General features: G+C 38.7%; 1 protein-coding gene across 3 annotated transcripts in view; it reads right to left on the reverse strand.

Moving 5' to 3' along the window:
• The window catches only part of LOC142472298 (phospholipid-transporting ATPase ID-like), a 293,093-nt gene that overhangs the window by 236,786 nt on the left and 30,411 nt on the right, over positions 1-25,896 (reverse strand). Inside the window, exon 1 of one of the 3 annotated variants that reach the window (XM_075579500.1) lies at positions 3,956-3,973. The exons of the other annotated variants lie outside the window; for them this stretch is intronic. The gene's annotated coding sequence lies outside the window, so the exon portion shown is untranslated. Of the gene's footprint in view, positions 1-3,955; positions 3,974-25,896 lie in introns of those variants that run through there. 3 annotated transcript variants of the gene reach the window in all.

Consider the following 25,896-nt stretch of genomic DNA (forward strand, 5'->3'; position numbering starts at 1 on the left):
CTACTAATCATTACCCCTGTACGGCCCGATTCCTACTAATCATTACCGCTGTACGGCCCGATTCCTACTAATCATTACCCCTGTACGGCCCGATTCCTACTAATCCTTACCCCTGTACGGCCCGATTCCTACTAATCATTACCCCTGTACGACCCGATTCCTACTAATCATTACCGCTGTACGGCCCGATTCCTACTAATCATTACCCCTGTACGGCCCGATTCCTACTAATCATTACCTCTGTACGACCCGATTCATACTAATCATTACCCCTGTACGGCCCGATTCCTACTAATCATTACCCCTGTACGGCCCGATTCCTACTAATCATTACCCCTGTACGGCCCGATTCCTACTAATCATTACCCCTGTACGGCCCGATTCCCACTAATCATTACCCCTGTACGGCCCGATTCCTACTAATCATTACCTCTGTACGGCCCGATTCCTACTAATCATTACCCCTGTACGGCCCGATTCCTACTAATCATTACCGCTGTACGGCCCGATTCCTACTAATCATTACCGCTGTACGGCCCGATTCCTACTAATCATTACCCCTGTACGGCCCGATTCCTACTAATCATTACCTCTGTACGGCCCGATTCCTACTAATCATTACCTCTGTACGGCCCGATTCCTACTAATCATTACCTCTGTACGACCCGATTCCTACTAATCATTACCCCTGTACGGCCCGATTCCTACTAATCATTACCTCTGTACGGCCCGATTCCTACTAATCATTACCCCTGTACGGCCCGATTCCTACTAATCATTACCCCTGTACGGCCCGATTCCTACTAATCATTACCCCTGTACGGCCCGATTCCTACTAATCATTACCCCTGTACGGCCCGATTCCTACTAATCATTACCCCTGTACGGCCCGATTCCTACTAATCATTACCCCTGTACGGCCCGATTCCTACTAATCATTACCGCTGTACGGCCCGATTCCTACTACTCATTACCCCTGTACGGCCCGATTCCTACTAATCATTACCTCTGTACGGCCCGATTCCTACTAATCATTACCCCTGTACGGCCCGATTCCTACTAATCATTACCCCTGTACGGCCCGATTCCTACTAATCATTACCCCTGTACGGCCCGATTCCTACTAATCATTACCCCTGTACGACCCGATTCCTACTAATCATTACCTCTGTACGGCCCGATTCCTACTAATCATTACCCCTGTACGACCCGATTCCTACTAATCATTACCCCTGTACGGCCCGATTCCTACTAATCATTACCCCTGTACGGCCCGATTCCTACTAATCATTACCTCTGTACGGCCCGATTCCTACTAATCATTACCCCTGTACGACCCGATTCCTACTAATCATTACCTCTGTACGGCCCGATTCCTACTAATCATTACCCCTGTACGGCCCGATTCCTACTAATCATTACCCCTGTACGGCCCGATTCCTACTAATCATTACCCCTGTACGGCCCGATTCCTACTAATCATTACCCCTGTACGGCCCGATTCCTACTAATCATTACCGCTGTACGGCCCGATTCCTACTAATCATTACCCCTGTACTGCCCGATTCCTACTAATCATTACCCCTGTACGGCCCGATTCCTACTAATCATTACCTCTGTACGGCCCGATTCCTACTAATCATTACCCCTGTACGGCCCGATTCCTACTAATCATTACCTCTGTACGGCCCGATTCCTACTAATCATTACCTCTGTACGGCCCGATTCCTACTAATCATTACCGCTGTACGGCCCGATTCCTACTAATCATTACCGCTGTACGGCCCGATTCCTACTAATCATTACCTCTGTACGGCCCGATTCCTACTAATCATTACCGCTGTATGGCCCGATTCCTACTAATCATTACCTCTGTACGGCCCGATTCCTACTAATCATTACCGCTGTACGACCCGATTCCTACTAATCCTTACCCCTGTACGGCCCGATTCCTACTAATCATTACCGCTGTACGACCCGATTCCTACTAATCATTACCGCTGTACGGCCCGACTCCTACTAATCATTACCTCTGTACGGCCCGATTCCTACTAATCATTACCGCTGTACGACCCGATTCCTACTAATCATTACCCCTGTACGGCCCGATTCCTACTAATCATTACCCCTGTACGGCCCGATTCCTACTAATCATTACCCCTGTACGGCCCGATTCCTACTAATCATTACCCCTGTACGGCCCGATTCCTACTAATCATTACCCCTGTACTGCCCGATTCCTACTAATCATTACCCCTGTACGGCCCGATTCCTACTAATCATTACCCCTGTACGGCCCGATTCCTACTAATCATTACCTCTGTACGACCCGATTCCTACTAATCATTACCGCTGTACAGCCCGATTCCTACTAATCATTACCCCTGTACGGCCCGATTCCTACTAATCATTACCCCTGTACGGCCCGATTCCTACTAATCATTACCCCTGTACGACCCGATTCCTACTAATCATTACCCCTGTACGACCCGATTCCTACTAATCATTACCGCTGTACGGCCCGATTCCTACTAATCATTACCTCTGTACGGCCCGATTCCTACTAATCATTACCTCTGTACGGCCCGACTCCTACTAATCATTACCCCTGTACAACCCGATTCCTACTAATCATTACCCCTGTACGGCCCGATTCCTACTAATCATTACCCCTGTACGGCCCGATTCCTACTAATCATTACCTCTGTACGGCCCGATTCCTACTAATCATTACCCCTGTACGGCCCGACTCCTACTAATCATTACCTCTGTACGGCCCGATTCCTACTAATCATTACCCCTGTACGGCCCGACTCCTACTAATCATTACCTCTGTACGGCCCGATTCCTACTAATCATTACCCCTGTACGGCCCGATTCCTACTAATCATTACCGCTGTACGGCCCGATTCCTACTAATCATTACCGCTGTACGGCCCGATTCCTACTAATCATTACCTCTGTACGGCCCGATTCCTACTAATCATTACCTCTGTACGGCCCGATTCCTACTAATCATTACCCCTGTACGGCCCGATTCCTACTAATCATTACCCCTGTACGGCCCGACTCCTACTAATCATTACCCCTGTACGGCCCGATTCCTACTAATCATTACCTATGTACGGCCCGATTCCTACTAATCATTACCCCTGTACGGCCCGATTCCTACTAATCATTACCTCTGTACGGCCCGATTCCTACTAATCATTACCTCTGTACGGCCCGATTCCTACTAATCATTACCTCTGTACGACCCGATTCCTACTAATCATTACCCCTGTACGGCCCGATTCCTACTAATCATTACCTCTGTACGGCCCGATTCCTACTAATCATTACCTCTGTACGACCCGATTGCTACTAATCATTACCCCTGTACGGCCCGATTCCTACTAATCATTACCTCTGTACGGCCCGATTCCTACTAATCATTACCCCTGTACGGCCCGATTCCTACTAATCATTACCCCTGTACGGCCCGATTCCTACTAATCATTACCCCTGTACGGCCCGATTCCTACTAATCATTACCCCTGTACGGCCCGATTCCTACTAATCATTACCCCTGTACGGCCCGATTCCTACTAATCATTACCTCTGTACGGCCCGATTCCTACTAATCATTACCTCTGTACGGGGGCTTCTTCATACCCCTAAAAATAGAGCCAGAACTCCTAAAGTAAAGAGTAATGTTATAATATACACCCTGTATCAATTCGAAGCCTACTTAAACATATTTATACACACACACACACACACACACACACACACACACACACACACACACACACACACACACACACACACACACACACACACACACACACACACACACACGCAGAACAGGAAAATGCCAGAACAATGGAGTAATGCCAGAATTATCCTTATCCACAAGGAGACACATACGACCTCAAGAACTACAGAGCAAATCAGAATACTTCCAATCACTTACTGCACAAGGTCTTTACCCAGATAAATCACTAATCTGCTGCAGCAGTCCCTGGACTTCGGGCCGCCAAGAGAACGAGCGGGGTGTTTCTGTGGATGCAACACAATGGGTCACTTCCAAGTGGCAGACGTAATTTCCTGAAGAAGTGAATGCGATTGTAACAGGGACTGATCGCAGAGAGAAGCTGCCTCAGCGCCTCCAGCTGCCGGCGGCACAGCCCTTTATCCGGAAGACCCAGGTAGCCTGGGTTGCAGTAGTCCAGGCGTGAGGACACAAAGACACCTGATGTTTAAGGCTTCGATTATACCAGCTCCGGCTTTGGCGCGCGCGTTCTCATGACGTCATGAGACATGTACACTGCGGGCAGGAGGCAACCGGAGGAGACAGGGTGGCGGAGGCGTGGCCGTGAGCGGTTCGCCCTCATTGGCTGAACCGCTCGCATGACGTGGCCGTCGCCTTCTGAAAACAAAATCGCAGGTCTGTTCTCTGGCCTGCCGCCCCGCAGTTTCTGTCTGTGCGCGCGTCACGCTCGGTAAGTAAACTTTTAATGCGTTCAAGCCATTTTCTATTGCGCCACACAGCGCCGCGCGGTCCGTCGTTTTTGGTATAATGACGGCGTAAGGGTCGTCACAGTCAAGCACGACACGAAGATCACGCACACGGAGACAGTGTAGCAGCCGGGAGCCGCCAAACTACGGCCGCGTGTTCACCTCGCTGCAGAGGTCTCGTTGTCTTCCGACGGTGAGTATACAGTATGTGACGGGAGGGGTAAAATATGGCTGCTGTTAATAAAGGTTCAGCCTGCCATTCCCCCTACCTGTCAGTAATACATGGGTATTGCAGTATATGTTATGTATATATATTTATGTCTTTGCCTGGTTCCAGCACCTCAGGAATCGGGTTAATAGGTTTGCAGGAGAATTGTTGCAACTTGGTCTGTGCCCTTTCCCTGTATGCTTATGTTGCAGTTCTACCCACCAATCAGGGCCTGGGCATGTAGGCAGCACCATCCTACCCACCAATCAGGGCCTGGGCATGTAGGCAGCGCCTTCCTACCCACCAATCAGGGCCTGGGCATGTAGGCAGCGCCTTCCTACCCACCAATCAGGGCCTGGGCATGTAGGCAGCACCATCCTACCCACCAATCAGGGCCTGGGCATGTAGGCAGCGCCTTCCTACCCACCAATCAGGGCCTGGGCATGTAGGCAGCGCCTTCCTACCCACCAATCAGGGCCTGGGCATGTAGGCAGCTCATTCCTACCCACCAATCAGGGCCTGGGCATGTAGGCAGCGCCTTCCTACCCACCAATCAGGGCCTGGGCATGTAGGCAGCGCCTTCCTACCCACCAATCAGGGCCTGGGCATGTAGGCAGCGCCTTCCTACCCACCAATCAGGGCCTGGGCATGTAGGCAGCGCCTTCCTACCCACCAATCAGGGCCTGGGCATGTAGGCAGCGCCTTCCTACCCACCAATCAGGGCCTGGGCATGTAGGCAGCGCCTTCCTACCCACCAATCAGGGCCTGGGCATGTAGGCAGCGCCTTCCTACCCACCAATCAGGGCCTGGGCATGTAGGCAGCGCCTTCCTACCCACCAATCAGGGCCGGGCATGTAGGCAGCTCCTTCCTACCCACCAATCAGGGCCGGGCATGTAGGCAGCTCCTTCCTACCCACCAATCAGGGCCGGGCATGTAGGCAGCTCCTTCCTACCCACCAATCAGGGCCGGGCATGTAGGCAGCTCCTTCCTACCCACCAATCAGGGCCGGGCATGTAGGCAGCTCCTTCCTACCCACCAATCAGGGCCGGGCATGTAGGCAGCTCCTTCCTACCCACCAATCAGGGCCGGGCATGTAGGCAGCTCCTTCCTACCCACCAATCAGGGCCGGGCATGTAGGCAGCGCCTTCCTACCCACCAATCAGGGCCTGGGCACGTAGGCAGCGCCTTCCTACCCACCAATCAGGGCCTGGGCACGTAGGCAGTACCTTCCAACCCACCAATCAGGGCCTGGGCACGTAGGCAGTACCTTCCTACCCACCAATCAGGGCCTGTGCACGTAGACAGCACCTTCCTACCCACCAATCAGGGCCTGTTCATGTAGACAGCACATTCCTACCCACCAATCAGGGCCTGTGCATGTAGACAGCACCTTCCTACCCCCCAATCAGGGCCTGTGCATGTAGACAGCACCTTCCTACCCACCAATCAGGGCCTGTGCATGTAGTCAGCACCTTCCTACCCACCAATCAGGGCCTGGGCACGTAGGCAGTACCTTCCTTGAAAAAGAACGCTGCGACGTTCGAAATGCATTGGATGGGTCTTTTGCCACATTAAAGTGCCCTTTTAATCATTTTTTTGTCCTGGTTTCTTCCTGCTCCGTTTGTGCTGGTGCGCTTTTTGGTCTCCCTTTTCCCTGTATTGCATTGAGTAGCTGCACAGCCTGCCTGCCTGCCCTACCAGGATGTGAGTATTTGCATATTTTTCAGGGGAACCTGCCAATGAGACTGATGGTGAGTGGGTTGCACCACACACCACCTGTCTTCAGGAGGATAGTACCCATTATATGACACAATAGGTACTATATCAATTGTTAGTACCCTGGTACAGTGGTCTGGCTTATTATCATTTTGAGATATACCTGCATTTGAGCGCTTCAGCTATTTTCCATACCCACCAATCAGGGCCTGTGCATGTAGACAGCACCTTCCTACCCACCAATCAGGGCCTGTGCATGTAGACAGCACCTTCCTACCCACCAATCAGGGCCTGTGCATGTAGACAGCACCTTCCTACCCCCCAATCAGGGCCTGTGCATGTAGACAGCACCTTCCTACCCCCCAATCAGGGCCTGTGCATGTAGACAGCACCTTCCTACCCACCAATCAGGGCCTGGGCACGTAGGCAGTACCTTCCAACCCACCAATAAGGGCCTGGTTCAGTGAGTAAAGACACTGACTGGCACTGAGTGTGAAGCAGGGGACCTTGGTTCAATTCCCCATGTCGGCTCCTTGTTACCTTGGGCAAGTAACTTTATCTCCCTGTGCCTCAGGCACCAAAAACATAGATTGTAAGCTCCACGGGGCAGGGACCTGTGCCTGCAAAATTGCAGCGCTATACAAGAACATGCTAATCAAAAACAACACGCAGAGCAATACATTGTAACACGCAGAGCAATACATTGTAACACGCAGAGCTATACATTATAACACGCAGAGCTATACATTATAACACGCAGAGCTATACATTATAACACGCAGAGCTATACATTATAACACGCAGAGCTATACATTATAACACGCAGAGCTATACATTATAACACGCAGAGCTATACTTTATAACACGCAGAGCTATACATTATAACACGCAGAGCTATACATTATAACACGCAGAGCTATACTTTATAACACGCAGAGCTATACTTTATAACACGCAGAGCTATATATTATAACACGCAAAGCTATACATTATAACACGAAGAGCTAAATATTATAACACGCTGAGCTATATTTTATAACACGCAGAGCTATATAACACGCAGGGCTATATATTATAACACGCAGGGCTATATACTATAACACGCAGAGCAATATATTATAACACGCAGGGTTATATATTATAATACGCAGAGCAATATATTATAACACGCAGAGCAATATATTATAGCACGCAGAGCTATATATTATAGAACGCAGAGCTATATATTATAGCACGCACAGCTATACATTATAGCACGCAGAGCAATACATTATAACACGCAGAGCTATATATTATAGCACGCAGAGCTATATATTATAGCACGCAGAGCTATACTTTATAGCACGAAGAGCAATACATTATAATACGCAGAGCTATATATTATAACACGCAGAGCTATACATTATAACACGCACGGCTATAAATTATAACACGCAGAGCTATATATTATAACACGCAGAGCTATATACTATAACACGCAGGGCTATATATTATAACGCGCAGAGCTATATATAACACGCAGAGCTATATATTATAACACAGCATGCAGAGCTATACATTATAGCACGCAGAGCAATACATTATAATACGCAGAGCTATACATTATAACACGCAGAGCTATACATTATAGCACGCAGAGCAATACATTATAACACGCAGAGCTATACATTATAACACGCAGAGCTATACATTATAACACGCAGGGCTATAAATGATAACACGCAGAGCTATATATTATAACACGCAGAGCTATTTATTATAACACGCAGAGCTATATATTATAACACGCAGAGCTATATATTATAACACGCAGAGCTATATATTATAACACGCAGAGCTATATATAACACGCAGAGCTATATATTATAACACGCAGGGCTATATATTATAACACGCAGAGCAATATATTATAACACGCAGAGCAATATATTATAACACGCAGAGCTATATATTATAACACGCAGTGCTATACATTATAACACGCAGAGCTATACATTATAACACGCAGAGCAATACATTATAACACGCAGAGCAATACATTATAACACGCAGAGCTATATATTATAAAACGCAGAGCTATATATTATAACACGCAGAGCAATACATTATAACACGCAGAGCTATATATTATAACACGCAGAGCTATACATTATAACACGCAGAGCTATACATTATAACACGCAGAGCTATACATTATAACACGCAGAGCTATACATTATAACACGCAGAGCTATACGTTATAACACGCAGAGCTATATGTTATAACACGCAGAGCAATATATTATAACACGCAGAGCTATATATTATAACACGCAGAGCTTTATATTATAACACGCAGAGCAATATATTATAACACGCAGAGCTATATATTATAACACACAGAGCTATATATTATAACACGCAGAGCTATATATTATAACACGCAGAGCTATATATTATAACACGCAGAGCTATAACACGCAGAGCTATAACACGCAGAGCTATATATAACACGCAGAGCTATATATTATAACACGCAGAGCAATATATGATAACACGCAGAGCTATATATGATAACACGCAGAGCTTTATATGATAACACGCAGAGCTTTTTATTATAACACGCAGAGCAATATATTATAACACGCAGAGCTATATATTATAAGACGCAGAGCTATATATTATAACACGCAGAGCTATATATTATAACACGCAGAGCTATATATTATAACACGCAGAACTAAAACACGCAGAGCTATATATAACACGCAGAGCTATATATTATAACACGCAGAGCAATATATTATAACACGCAGAGCTATATATTATAACAGGCAGAGCTATACATTATAACACGCAGAGCAATATATTATAACACGCAGAGCTATATATTATAACACGCAGTGCTATACATTATAACAAGCAGAGCTATACATTATAACACGCAGAGCTATATATTATAACACGCAGAGCTATATATTATAAAACGCAGAGCTATACATTATAACACGCAGAGCAATAAATTATAACACGCAGAGCTATATATTATAACACGCAGAGCTATATATTATAACACGCAGAGCTGTATATTATAACACGCAGAGCTATATATAACACGCAGAGCAATACATTATAACACGCAGCGCTATAACACGCAGAGCTATACATTATAAGACGCAGAGCAATACATTATAACACGCAGAGCTATATATTATAACACGCAGAGCTATATATTATAACACGCAGAGCTATAACACGCAGAGCTATAACACGCAGAGCTATATATAACACGCAGAGCTATATATTATAACACGCAGAGCAATATATGATAACACGCAGAGCTATATATGATAACACGCAGAGCTTTATATGATAACACGCAGAGCTTTTTATTATAACACGCAGAGCAATATATTATAACACGCAGAGCTATATATTATAAGACGCAGAGCTATATATTATAACACGCAGAGCTATATATTATAACACGCAGAGCTATATATTATAACACGCAGAACTAAAACACGCAGAGCTATATATAACACGCAGAGCTATATATTATAACACGCAGAGCAATATATTATAACACGCAGAGCTATATATTATAACAGGCAGAGCTATACATTATAACACGCAGAGCAATATATTATAACACGCAGAGCTATATATTATAACACGCAGTGCTATACATTATAACAAGCAGAGCTATACATTATAACACGCAGAGCTATATATTATAACACGCAGAGCTATATATTATAAAACGCAGAGCTATACATTATAACACGCAGAGCAATAAATTATAACACGCAGAGCTATATATTATAACACGCAGAGCTATATATTATAACACGCAGAGCTGTATATTATAACACGCAGAGCTATATATAACACGCAGAGCAATACATTATAACACGCAGCGCTATAACACGCAGAGCTATACATTATAAGACGCAGAGCAATACATTATAACACGCAGAGCTATATATTATAACACGCAGAGCTATACATTATAACACGCAGAGCTATACATTATAACACGCAGGGCTATAAATTATAACACGCAGAGCTATATATTATAACACGCAGAGCTATATACTATAACACGCAGAGCTATATATTATAACACGCAGAGCTATATATAACACGCAGAGCAATACATTATAATACGCAGAGTTATACATTATAACACGCAGGGCTATATATTATAACACAGCACGCAGAGCTATACATTATAGCACACAGAGCAATACATTATAATACGCAGAGCTATACATTATAACACGCAGAGCTATATATTATAACACGCAGAGCTATATATTATAACACGCAGAGCTATATATTATAACACGCAGAGCTATATATTATAACACGCAGAGCTATATATTATAACACGCAGAGCTATATATAACACGCAAAGCTATATATATTATAACACGCAGGGCTATATATTATAACACGCTGAGCAATATATTATAACACGCAGAGCAATATATTATAACACGCAGAGCTATATATTATAACACGCAGAGCAATATATTATAACACGCAGAGCAATATATTATAACACGCAGAGCAATATATTATAACACGCAGAGCAATATATTATAACACGCAGAGCAATATATTATAACACGCAGAGCTATATATTATAACACGCAGAGCTATATTATAACACGCAGAGCAATATATTATAACACGCAGAGCTATATATTATAACACGCAGAGCTTTATATTATAACACGCAGAGCAATATATTATAACACGCAGAGCTATATATTATAACACGCAGATCTATATATTATAACACGCAGAGCTATATATTATAACACGCAGAGCTATAACACGCAGAGCTATATATAACACGCAGAGCTATATATTATAACACGCAGAGCAATATATTATAACACGCAGAGCTATATATTATAACAGGCAGAGCTATACATTATAACACGCAGAGCAATATATTATAACACGCAGAGCTATATATTATAACACGCAGAGCTATATATTATAACAAGCAGAGCTATACATTATAACACGCAGAGCTATATATTATAACACGCAGAGCTATATATTATAACACGCAGAGCTATATATTATAACACGCAGAGCAATACATTATAACACGCAGAGCTATATATTATAACACGCAGAGCTATATATTATAACACGCAGAGCTATATATTATAACACGCAGAGCTATATATTATAACACGCAGAGCAATACATTATAACACGCAGCGCTATAACACGCAGAGCTATACATTATAACACGCAGAGCAATACATTATAACACGCAGAGCTATATATTATAACACGCAGAGCTATATATTATAACACGCAGAGCAATACATTATAACACGCAGCGCTATAACACGCAGAGCTATACATTATAACACGCAGAGCAATACATTATAACACGCAGAGCTATATATTATAACACGCAGAGCTATACATTATAACACGCAGAGCAATACATTATAACACGCAGGGCTATAAATTATAACACGCAGAGCTATATATTATAACACGCAGAGCTATATACTATAACACGCAGAGCTATATATTATAACACTCAGAGCTATATATAACACGCAGAGCAATACATTATAATACGCAGAGTTATACATTATAACACGCAGGGCTATATATTATAACACAGCACGCAGAGCTATACATTATAGCACACAGAGCAATACATTATAGCAAGCAGAACAATACATTATAATACGCAGAGCTATACATTATAACACGCAGAGCTATATATTATAACACGCAGAGCTATATATTATAACACGCAGACCTATATATTATAACACGCAGAGCTATATATTATAACACGCAGAGCTATATATTATAACACGCAGAGCTATATATTATAACACGCAGAGCTATATATAACACGCAAAGCTATATATTATAACACGCAGGGCTATATATTATAACACGCAGAGCAATATATTATAACACGCAGAGCAATATATTATAACACGCAGAGCTATATATTATAACAGGCAGAGCAATATATAACACGCAGAGCAATATATTATAACACGCAGAGCAATATATTATAACACGCAGAGCAATATATTTTAACACGCAGAGCAATATATTATAACACGCAGAGCTATATATTATAACACGCAGAGCTATATATTATAACACTCAGAGCAATATATTATAACACGCAGAGCTATATATTATAACACGCAGAGCTTTATATTATAACACGCAGAGCAATATATTATAACACGCAGAGCTATATATTATAACACGCAGAGCTATATATTATAACACGCAGAGCTATATATTATAACACGCAGAGCTATAACACGCAGAGCTATAACACGCAGAGCTATATATAACACGCAGAGCTATATATTATAACACGCAGGGCTATATATTATAACACGCAGAGCAATATATTATAACACGCAGAGCTATATATGATAACACGCAGAGCTTTATATTATAACACGCAGAGCTTTATATTATAACACGCAGAGCAATATATTATAACACGCAGAGCTATATATTATAAGACGCAGAGCTATATATTATAACACGCAGAGCTATATATTATAACACGCAGAGCTATATATTATAACACGCAGAGCTATAACACGCAGAGCTATATATAACACGCAGAGCTATATATTATAACACGCAGAGCAATATATTATCACACGCAGAGCTATACATTATAACAGGCAGAGCTATACATTATAACACGCAGAGCAATATATTATAACACGCAGAGCTATATATTATAACACGCAGTGCTATACATTATAACAAGCAGAGCTATACATTATAACTCGCAGAGCAATATATTATAACACGCAGAGCTATATATTATAACACGCAGAGCTATATATTATAACACGCAGAGCTATATATTATAACACGCAGAGCTATATATTATAACACGCAAAGCTATATATTATAACACGCAGAGCTATAACACGCAGAGCTATATATAACACGCAGAGCTATATATTATAACACGCAGAGCTATATATTATAACACGCAGAGATATATATTATAACACGCAGAGCTATAACACGCAGAGCTATATATAACACGCAGAGCAATATATTATAACAGGCAGAGCTATACATTATAACACGCAGAGCAATATATTATAACACGCAGAGCTATATATTATAACACGCAGAGCTTTATATTATAACACGCAGAGCAATATATTATAACACGCAGAGCTATATATTATAACACGCAGAACTATATATTATAACACGCAGAGCTATATATTATAACACGCAGAGCTATATATTATAACACGCAGAGCTATATATTATAACACGCAGAGCTATATATTATAACACGCAGAGCTATATATTATAACACGCAGAGCTATATATTATAACACGCAGAGCTATATATTATAACACGCAGAGCTATATATAACACGCAGAGCAATATATTATAACAGGCAGAGCTATACATTATAACACTCAGAGCAATATATTATAACACGCAGAGCTATATATTATAACACGCAGAGCTATATATTATAACACGCAGAGCTATATATTATAACACGCAGAGCTATATATTATAACACGCAGAGCTATACATGATAACACGCAGAGCAATACATGATAACACGCAGAGCAATACATTATAACACGCAGAGCAATACATTATAACACGCAGAGCTATATATTATAACACGCAGAACTATATATTATAACACGCAGAGCTATATATTATAACACGCAGAGCTATATATTATAACACGCAGAGCTATACATTATAACAAGCAGAGCTATACATTACAACACGCAGAGCAATATATTATAACACGCAGAGCTATATATTATAACACGCAGAGCTATATATTATAACACGCAGCGCTATAACACGCAGAGCTATATATTATAACACGCAGAGCTATACATTATAACACGCAGAGCTATACATTATAACACGCAGAGCTATACATTATAACACGCAGAGCTATACATTATAAAACGCAGAGCTATATATTATAACACGCAGAGCTATATATTATAACACGCAGAGCAATATATTATAACACGCAGAGCTATATATGATAACACGCAGAGCTTTATATTATAACACGCAGAGCTTTATATTATAACACGCAGAGCAATATATTATAACACGCAGAGCTATATATTATAAGACGCAGAGCTATATATTATAACACGCAGAGCTATATATTATAACACGCAGAGCTATATATTATAACACGCAGAGCTATAACACGCAGAGCTATATATAACACGCAGAGCTATATATTATAACACGCAGAGCAATATATTATAACACGCAGAGCTATATATTATAACAGGCAGAGCTATACATTATAACACGCAGAGCAATATATTATAACACGCAGAGCTATATATTATAACACGCAGTGCTATACATTATAACAAGCAGAGCTATACATTATAACACGCAGAGCTATATATTATAGCACGCAGAGCTATACATTATAACACGCAGAGCTATACATTATAACACGCAGAGCAATACATTATAACACGCAGAGCAATACATTATAACACGCAGAGCTATATATTATAACACGCAGAGCTATATATTATAACACGCAGAGCTATATATTATAACACGCAGAGCTATACATTATAACACGCAGAGCTATACATTATAACACGCAGAGCAATACATTATAACACGCAGAGCAATACATTATAACACGCAGAGCTATATATTATAACACGCAGAACTATATATTATAACACGCAGAGCTATATATTATAACACGCAGAGCTATATATTATAACACGCAGAGCTATACATTATAACAAGCAGAGCTATACATTACAACACGCAGAGCAATATATTATAACACGCAGAGCTATATATTATAACACGCAGAGCTATATATTATAACACGCAGCGCTATAACACGCAGAGCTATATATTATAACACGCAGAGCTATACATTATAACACGCAGAGCTATACATTATAACACGCAGAGCTATACATTATAACACGCAGAGCTATACATTATAAAACGCAGAGCTATATATTATAACACGCAGAGCTATATATTATAACACGCAGAGCAATATATTATAACACGCAGAGCTATATATGATAACACGCAGAGCTTTATATTATAACACGCAGAGCTTTATATTATAACACGCAGAGCAATATATTATAACACGCAGAGCTATATATTATAAGACGCAGAGCTATATATTATAACACGCAGAGCTATATATTATAACACGCAGAGCTATATATTATAACACGCAGAGCTATAACACGCAGAGCTATATATAACACGCAGAGCTATATATTATAACACGCAGAGCAATATATTATAACACGCAGAGCTATATATTATAACAGGCAGAGCTATACATTATAACACGCAGAGCAATATATTATAACACGCAGAGCTATATATTATAACACGCAGTGCTATACATTATAACAAGCAGAGCTATACATTATAACACGCAGAGCTATATATTATAGCACGCAGAGCTATACATTATAACACGCAGAGCTATACATTATAACACGCAGAGCAATACATTATAACACGCAGAGCAATACATTATAACACGCAGAGCTATATATTATAACACGCAGAGCTATATATTATAACACGCAGAGCTATATATTATAACACGCAGAGCAATACATTAAAACACGCAGCGCTATAACACGCAGAGCTATACATTATAACACGCAGAGCTATATATTATAACACGCAGAGCTATATATAACACGCAGAGCAATACATTATAACACGCAGCGCTATAACACGCAGAGCTATACATTATAAGACGCAGAGCAATACATTATAACACGCAGAGCTATATATTATAACACGCAGAGCTATACATTATAACACGCAGGGCTATAAATTATAACACGCAGAGCTATATATTATAACACGCAGAGCTATATACTATAACACGCAGAGCTATATATAACACGCAGAGCTATATATAACACGCAGAGCAATACATTATAATACGCAGAGTTATACATTATAACACGCAGGGCTATATATTATAACACAGCACGCAGAGCTATACATTATAGCACACAGAGCAATACATTATAGCAAGCAGAGCAATACATTATAATACGCAGAGCTATACATTATAACACGCAGAGCTATATATTATAACACGCAGAGCTATATATTATAACACGCAGAGCTATATATTATAACACGCAGAGCTATATATTATAACACGCAGAGCTATATATTATAACACGCAGAGCTATATATTATAACACGCAGAGCTATATATTATAACACGCAGAGCTATATATAACACGCAAAGCTATATATTATAACACGCAGGGCTATATATTATAACACGCAGAGCAATATATTATAACACGCAGAGCAATATATTATAACACGCAGAGCTATATATTATAACAGGCAGAGCAATATATAACACGCAGAGCAATATATTATAACACGCAGAGCAATATATTTTAACACGCAGAGCAATATATTATAACACGCAGAGCTATATATTATAACACGCAGAGCTATATATTATAACACGCAGAGCAATATATTATAACACGCAGAGCTATATATTATAACACGCAGAGCTTTATATTATAACACGCAGAGCAATATATTATAACACGCAGAGCTATATATTATAACACGCAGAGCTATATATTATAACACGCAGAGCTATATATTATAACACGCAGAGCTATATATTATAACACGCAGAGCTATAACACGCAGAGCTATAACACGCAGAGCTATATATAACACGCAGAGCTATATATTATAACACGCAGAGCAATATATGATAACACGCAGAGCTATATATGATAACACGCAGAGCTTTATATTATAACACGCAGAGCTTTATATTATAACACGCAGAGCAATATATTATAACACGCAGAGCTATATATTATAAGACGCAGAGCTATATATTATAACACGCAGAGCTATATATTATAACACGCAGAGCTATATATTATAACACGCAGAGCTATAACACGCAGAGCTATATATAACACGCAGAGCTATATATTATAACACGCAGAGCAATATATTATAACACGCAGAGCTATATATTATAACAGGCAGAGCTATACATTATAACACGCAGAGCTATACATTATAACACGCAGAGCAATATATTATAACACGCAGAGCTATATATTATAACACGCAGTGCTATACATTATAACAAGCAGAGCTATACATTATAACACGCAGAGCTATATATTATAACACGCAGAGCTATATATTATAACACGCAGAGCTATACATTATAACACGCAGAGCAATAAATTATAACACGCAGAGCTATATATTATAACACGCAGAGCTGTATATTATAACACGCAGAGCTATATATAACACGCAGAGCAATACATTATAACACTCAGCGCTATAACACGCAGAGCTATACATTATAAGACGCAGAGCAATACATTATAGCAAACAGAGCAATACATTATAATACGCAGAGCTATACATTATAACACGCAGAGCTATATATTATAACACGCAGAGCTATATATTATAACACGCAGAGCTATATATTATAACACGCAGAGCTATATATTATAACACGCAGAGCTATATATTATAACACGCAGAGCTATATATTATAACACGCAGAGCTATATACAACACGCAAAGCTATATATATTATAACACGCAGGGCTATATATTATAACATGCTGAGCAATATATTATAACACGCAGAGCAATATATTATAACACGCAGAGCTATATATTATAACACGCAGAGCAATATATTATAACACGCAGAGCTATATATTATAACACGCAGAGCTATATATAACACGCAGAGCAATACATTATAACACGCAGCGCTATAACACGCAGAGCTATACATTATAGCACACAGAGCAATACATTATAGCAAACAGAGCAATACATTATAATACGCAGAGCTATACATTATAACACGCAGAGCTATATATTATAACACGCAGAGCTATATATTATAACACGCAGAGCTATATATTATAACACGCAGAGCTATATATTATAACACGCAGAGCTATATATTATAACACGCAGAGCTATATATTATAACACGCAGAGCTATATATAACACGCAAAGCTATATATATTATAACACGCAGGGCTATATATTATAACACGCTGAGCAATATATTATAACACGCAGAGCAATATATTATAACACGCAGAGCTATATATTATAACACGCAGAGCAATATATTATAACACGCAGAGCAATATATTATAACACGCAGAGCAATATATTATAACACGCCGAGCAATATATTATAACACGCAGAGCAATATATTATAACACGCAGAGCTATATATTATAACACGCAGAGCTATATTATAACACGCAGAGCAATATATTATAACACGCAGAGCTATATATTATAACACGCAGAGCTTTATATTATAACACGCAGAGCAATATATTATAACACGCAGAGCTATATATTATAACACGCAGATCTATATATTATAACACGCAGAGCTATATATTATAACACGCAGAGCTATATATTATAACACGCAGAGCAATATATTATAACACGCAGAGCTATATATTATAACAGGCAGAGCTATACATTATAACACGCAGAGCAATATATTATAACACGCAGAGCTATATATTATAACACGCAGAGCTATATATTATAACAAGCAGAGCTATACATTATAACACGCAGAGCTATATATTATAACACGCAGAGCTATATATTATAACACGCAGAGCTATATATTATAACACGCAGAGCAATACATTATAACACGCAGAGCTATATATTATAACACGCAGAGCTATATATTATAACACGCAGAGCTATATATTATAACACGCAGAGCTATATATTATAACACGCAGAGCAATACATTATAACACGCAGCGCTATAACACGCAGAGCTATACATTATAACACGCAGAGCAATACATTATAACACGCAGAGCTATATATTATAACACGCAGAGCTATATATTATAACACGCAGAGCAATACATTATAACACGCAGCGCTATAACACGCAGAGCTATACATTATAACACGCAGAGCAATACATTATAACACGCAGAGCTATATATTATAACACGCAGAGCTATACATTATAACACGCAGAGCTATACATTATAACACGCAGGGCTATAAATTATAACACGCAGAGCTATATATTATAACACGCAGAGCTATATACTATAACACGCAGAGCTATATATTATAACACGCAGAGCTATATATAACACGCAGAGCAATACATTATAATACGCAGAGTTATACATTATAACACGCAGGGCTATATATTATAACACAGCACGCAGAGCTATACATTATAGCACACAGAGCAATACATTATAGCAAGCAGAGCAATACATTATAATACGCAGAGCTATACATTATAACACGCAGAGCTATATATTATAACACGCAGAGCTATATATTATAACACGCAGAGCTATATATTATAACACGCAGAGCTATATATTATAACACGCAGAGCTATATATAACACGCAAAGCTATATATTATAACACGCAGGGCTATATATTATAACACGCAGAGCAATATATTATAACACGCAGAGCAATATATTATAACACGCAGAGCTATATATTATAACAGGCAGAGCAATATATAACACGCAGAGCAATATATTATAACACGCAGAGCAATATATTATAACACGCAGAGCAATATATTTTAACACGCAGAGCAATATATTATAACACGCAGAGCTATATATTATAACACGCAGAGCTATATATTATAACACTCAGAGCAATATATTATAACACGCAGAGCTATATATTATAACACGCAGAGCTTTATATTATAACACGCAGAGCAATATATTATAACACGCAGAGCTATATATTATAACACGCAGAGCTATATATTATAACACGCAGAGCTATATATTATAACACGCAGAGCTATATATTATAACACGCAGAGCTATAACACGCAGAGCTATAACACGCAGAGCTATATATAACACGCAGAGCTATATATTATAACACGCAGAGCTATATATTATAACACGCAGGGCTATATATTATAACACGCAGAGCAATATATTATAACACACAGAGCTATATATGATAACACGCAGAGCTTTATATTATAACACGCAGAGCTTTATATTATAACACGCAGAGCAATATATTATAACACGCAGAGCTATATATTATAAGACGCAGAGCTATATATTATAAGACGCAGAGCTATATATTATAACACGCAGATCTATATATTATAACACGCAGAGCTATATATTATAACACGCAGAGCTATATATTATAACACGCAGAGCAATATATTATAACACGCAGAGCTATATATTATAACAGGCAGAGCTATACATTATAACACGCAGAGCAATATATTATAACACGCAGAGCTATATATTATAACACGCAGAGCTATATATTATAACAAGCAGAGCTATACATTATAACACGCAGAGCTATATATTATAACACGCAGAGCTATATATTATAACACGCAGAGCTATATATTATAACACGCAGAGCAATACATTATAACACGCAGAGCTATATATTATAACACGCAGAGCTATATATTATAACACGCAGAGCTATATATTATAACACGCAGAGCTATATATTATAACACGCAGAGCAATACATTATAACACGCAGCGCTATAACACGCAGAGCTATACATTATAACACGCAGAGCAATACATTATAACACGCAGAGCTATATATTATAACACGCAGAGCTATATATTATAACACGCAGAGCAATACATTATAACACGCAGCGCTATAACACGCAGAGCTATACATTATAACACGCAGAGCAATACATTATAACACGCAGAGCTATATATTATAACACGCAGAGCTATACATTATAACACGCAGAGCTATACATTATAACACGCAGGGCTATAAATTATAACACGCAGAGCTATATATTATAACACGCAGAGCTATATACTATAACACGCAGAGCTATATATTATAACACGCAGAGCTATATATAACACGCAGAGCAATACATTATAATACGCAGAGTTATACATTATAACACGCAGGGCTATATATTATAACACAGCACGCAGAGCTATACATTATAGCACACAGAGCAATACATTATAGCAAGCAGAGCAATACATTATAATACGCAGAGCTATACATTATAACACGCAGAGCTATATATTATAACACGCAGAGCTATATATTATAACACGCAGAGCTATATATTATAACACGCAGAGCTATATATTATAACACGCAGAGCTATATATAACACGCAAAGCTATATATTATAACACGCAGGGCTATATATTATAACACGCAGAGCAATATATTATAACACGCAGAGCAATATATTATAACACGCAGAGCTATATATTATAACAGGCAGAGCAATATATAACACGCAGAGCAATATATTATAACACGCAGAGCAATATATTATAACACGCAGAGCAATATATTTTAACACGCAGAGCAATATATTATAACACGCAGAGCTATATATTATAACACGCAGAGCTATATATTATAACACTCAGAGCAATATATTATAACACGCAGAGCTATATATTATAACACGCAGAGCTTTATATTATAACACGCAGAGCAATATATTATAACACGCAGAGCTATATATTATAACACGCAGAGCTATATATTATAACACGCAGAGCTATATATTATAACACGCAGAGCTATATATTATAACACGCAGAGCTATAACACGCAGAGCTATAACACGCAGAGCTATATATAACACGCAGAGCTATATATTATAACACGCAGAGCTATATATTATAACACGCAGGGCTATATATTATAACACGCAGAGCAATATATTATAACACACAGAGCTATATATGATAACACGCAGAGCTTTATATTATAACACGCAGAGCTTTATATTATAACACGCAGAGCAATATATTATAACACGCAGAGCTATATATTATAAGACGCAGAGCTATATATTATAAGACGCAGAGCTATATATTATAACACGCAGAGCTATATATTATAACACGCAGAGCTATAACACGCAGAGCTATATATAACACGCAGAGCTATATATTATAACACGCAGAGCAATATATTATAACACGCAGAGCTATACATTATAACAGGCAGAGCTATACATTATAACACGCAGAGCAATATATTATAACACGCAGAGCTATATATTATAACACGCAGTGCTATACATTATAACAAGCAGAGCTATACATTATAACACGCAGAGCTATATATTATAACACGCAGAGCTATATATTATAACACGCAGAGCTATACATTATAACACGCAGAGCAATAAATTATAACACGCAGAGCTATATATTATAACACGCAGAGCTGTATATTATAACACGCAGAGCTATATATTATAACACGCAGAGCAATACATTAAAACACGCAGCGCTATAACACGCAGAGCTATACATTATAACACGCAGAGCTATACATTATAACACGCAGAGCTATATATTATAACACGCAGAGCTATATATAACACGCAGAGCAATACATTATAACACGCAGCGCTATAACACGCAGAGCTATACATTATAAGACGCAGAGCAATACATTATAACACGCAGAGCTATATATTATAACACGCAGAGCTATACATTATAACACGCAGAGCTATACATTATAACACGCAGGGCTATAAATTATAACACGCAGAGCTATATATTATAACACGGAGAGCTATATACTATAACACGCAGAGCTATATATTATAACACGCAGAGCTATATATAACACGCAGAGCAATACATTATAATACGCAGAGTTATACATTTTAACACGCAGGGCTATATATTATAACACAGCACGCAGAGCTATACATTATAGCACACAGAGCAATACATTATAGCAAGCAGAGCAATACATTATAATACGCAGAGCTATACATTATAACACGCAGAGCTATATATTATAACACGCAGAGCTATATATTATAACACGCAGAGCTATATATTATAACACGCAGAGCTATATATTATAACACGCAGAGCTATATATTATAACACGCAGAGCTATATATAACACGCAAAGCTATATATTATAACACGCAGGGCTATATATTATAACACGCAGAGCAATATATTATAACACGCAGAGCAATATATTATAACACGCAGAGCTATATATTATAACAGGCAGAGCAATATATAACACGCAGAGCAATATATTATAACACGCAGAGCAATATATTATAACACGCAGAGCAATATATTTTAACACGCAGAGCAATATATTATAACACGCAGAGCTATATATTATAATACGCAGAGCTATATATTATAACACGCAGAGCAATATATTATAACACGCAGAGCTATATATTATAACACGCAGAGCTTTATATTATAACACGCAGAGCAATATATTATAACACGCAGAGCTATATATTATAACACGCAGAGCTATATATTATAACACGCAGAGCTATATATTATAACACGCAGAGCTATAACACGCAGAGCTATAACACGCAGAGCTATATATAACACGCAGAGCTATATATTATAACACGCAGAGCAATATATTATAACACGCAGAGCTATATATTATAACAGGCAGAGCTATACATTATAACACGCAGAGCTATATATTATAACACGCAGAGCTATATATTATAACACGCAGAGCTATATATTATAACACGCAGAGCTATATATTATAACACGCAGAGCTATATATTATAACACGCAGAGCTATATATTATAACACGCAGAGCTATATATAACACGCAAAGCTATATATTATAACACGCAGGGCTATATATTATAACACGCAGAGCAATATATTATAACACGCAGAGCAATATATTATAACACGCAGAGCTATATATTATAACACGCAGAGCAATATATTATAACACGCAGAGCAATATATTATAACACGCAGAGCAATATATTATAACACGCAGAGCAATATATTATAACACGCAGAGCAATATATTATAACACGCAGAGCAATATATTATAACACGCAGAGCTATATATTATAACACGCAGAGCTATATATTATAACACGCAGAGCAATATATTATAACACGCAGAGCTATATATTATAACATGCAGAGCTTTATATTATAACACGCAGAGCAATATATTATAACACGCAGAGCTATATATTATAACACGCAGAGCTATATATTATAACACGCAGAGCTATATATTATAACACGCAGAGCTATAACACGCAGAGCTATATATAACACGCAGAGCTATATATTATAACACGCAGAGCAATATATTATAACACGCAGAGCTATATATTATAACAGGCAGAGCTATACATTATAACACGCAGAGCAATATATTATAACACGCAGAGCTATATATTATAACACGCAGAGCTATATATTATAACACGCAGAGCTATATATTATAACACGCAGAGCTATATATTATAACACGCAGAGCTATATATTATAACACGCAGAGCTATATATTATAACACGCAGAGCTATATATAACACGCAAAGCTATATATTATAACACCCAGGGCTATATATTATAACACGCAGAGCAATATATTATAACACGCAGAGCAATATATTATAACACGCAGAGCTATATATTATAACACGCAGAGCAATATATTATAACACGCAGAGCAATATATTATAACACGCAGAGCAATATATTATAACACGCAGAGCAATATATTATAACACGCAGAGCAATATATTATAACACGCAGAGCAATATATTATAACACGCAGAGCTATATATTATAACACGCAGAGCTATATATTATAACACGCAGAGCAATATATTATAACACGCAGAGCTATATATTATAACACGCAGAGCTTTATATTATAACACGCAGAGCAATATATTATAACACGCAGAGCTATATATTATAACACGCAGAGCTATATATTATAACACGCAGAGCTATATATTATAACACGCAGAGCTATATATAACACGCAGAGCTATATATTATAACACGCAGAGCAATATATTATAACACGCAGAGCTATACATTATAACAGGCAGAGCTATACATTATAACACGCAGAGCAATATATTATAACACGCAGAGCTATATATTATAACACGCAGAGCTATACATTATAACAAGCAGAGCTATACATTATAACACGCAGAGCTATATATTATAACACGCAGAGCTATATATTATAACACGCAGAGCTATATATTATAACACGCAGAGCAATACATTATAACACGCAGAGCTATATATTATAACACGCAGAGCTATATATTATAACACGCAGAGCTATATATTATAACACGCAGAGCTATATATTATAACACGCAGAGCTATATATTATAACACGCAGAGCTATATATTATAACACGCAGAGCAATACATTATAACACGCAGAGCTATATATTATAACACGCAGAGCTATATATTATAACACGCAGAGCTATATACTATAACACGCAGAGCTATATATTATAACACGC

This window comes from Ascaphus truei, chromosome 1 (assembly GCF_040206685.1).
Source record: "Ascaphus truei isolate aAscTru1 chromosome 1, aAscTru1.hap1, whole genome shotgun sequence".
NCBI lineage: Eukaryota > Metazoa > Chordata > Amphibia > Anura > Ascaphidae > Ascaphus > Ascaphus truei.